The sequence below is a fragment of the Morone saxatilis genome, unplaced genomic scaffold (assembly GCF_004916995.1).
Source record: "Morone saxatilis isolate NCDOM2014 unplaced genomic scaffold, NCSU_SB_2.0 Contig8, whole genome shotgun sequence".
NCBI classification, from domain to species: Eukaryota; Metazoa; Chordata; class Actinopteri; family Moronidae; genus Morone; species Morone saxatilis.
The window spans coordinates 25,705,198-25,706,661 of NW_023340257.1; positions in this window are offsets into that span (position 1 = coordinate 25,705,198).

The window sequence follows — 1,464 nt, forward strand, 5'->3', positions numbered from 1 at the left end:
GAGAGAGAGAGAGAGAGATGGATACTGGCCTGACAGCGATAAAGCTAAGGGAAAAAAAGCTGGAAGGAGGCATACAGAAACTAGAGAAAAGTAGAAAGTAGAGAAAAAGTGACAGAAAATATAAAGTAACAAAAAAAGAGAGATGTGATGTTAATGGAGAGAGATACGGCAGCTATTTATGGTCAACATTTTCTAAGCAATGAATTTGATGCAACAAGCAGTTTGTGGTGGAGTCCGCCATTCCCATGCTGGATTCAGATTACCTTCACACACACACACACGATATATTCACAGTAAAATGTTGCAGCCCAATCCAACCAAAGACAGACAGTGAGAGAATCCCTTGGTAAGAATATAAGTAATAGATGGAAGGAAGTGGATGAGACCAAAAGAGAGACTTCCTCTGTTTGACAGTGAGAGAAATGAATGGGTATTTATAGATAGCAGTGTTATAGTTGCTCCACTGGTTACATCAGATAGACAGGAGGAGAGAAGTGAACAGGGGATGAGCAGGTGAAGAAGAGGACGAGAAGGACTGAACAAGAAAAGAAGATAACAAGGATGGGGATACAAAGGAGGAGAGGGAGGAGTAAAGAGAAGAGCACAGATGAGGATGAGGAAAGAAAGGATAGTAAGGAAAGATGGAGAGGAAGAGGACAAGAGAAGGAGGATGGCAAAAGGAAAGAGAGAAGAGGAGACTGACTTAAGGAGAGAGAGTTTCAGTGGTTGAATGTCTGGAAGTGTTTTGCAGTCACTAGTGGCTGCGCGTTATCTGTAAAAATGATATCATGATGTTGGCATTTGAAAGTATCTGTTAGGTCATTACACTGCTGGAGCTCCCCTCCTTCCAGCTGAGAAACAACACTGAGAGAAATCTTTATGTTGTCACTGCAGACCCTGCCCCAGATCTACAATCAGTCACTATTATGTGGCTTGAACCTTTGTATTATTGATTAATCTGCTGATAATTGGTCCATTAAATGTCAGAAAATATCACTCAGAGCCCATGTGGTATATCCAAGTAGCTCGTAAACTATAAAATGAACTTACAAAAGCAGAAAAGATTATCAAAACAGTTGCATAAGCATTATCTGTGAACTTATCGATGAATTAACTAATCGTTACAACTAGTTAAAGGTCCAGTGTGTAGCATTTAGTGGCATCTAGCGGTGTGGTTACAGATTGCAACTCCCTCACTTCAAAGTATGAGGGAGAAACTATGCTTCTACTAATGCTTCTATTTAAAGCCAATGTTTGGTTTGTCCCTTCTGGGCTACTATAGAAACAGCGACGTCTGTTGATAAAAACAGCTCATTCTACGGTAACAAAAACACGATTCTTATATTCAGGTGATTATACAAACATAGAGAGTCATGTATTTACAAGAAATGATTATCACACACATACAGTAAGCACTCTGTATGAACCCATTCACCTAGTCCGTGTGTGTGTCCGTGTGTGTGT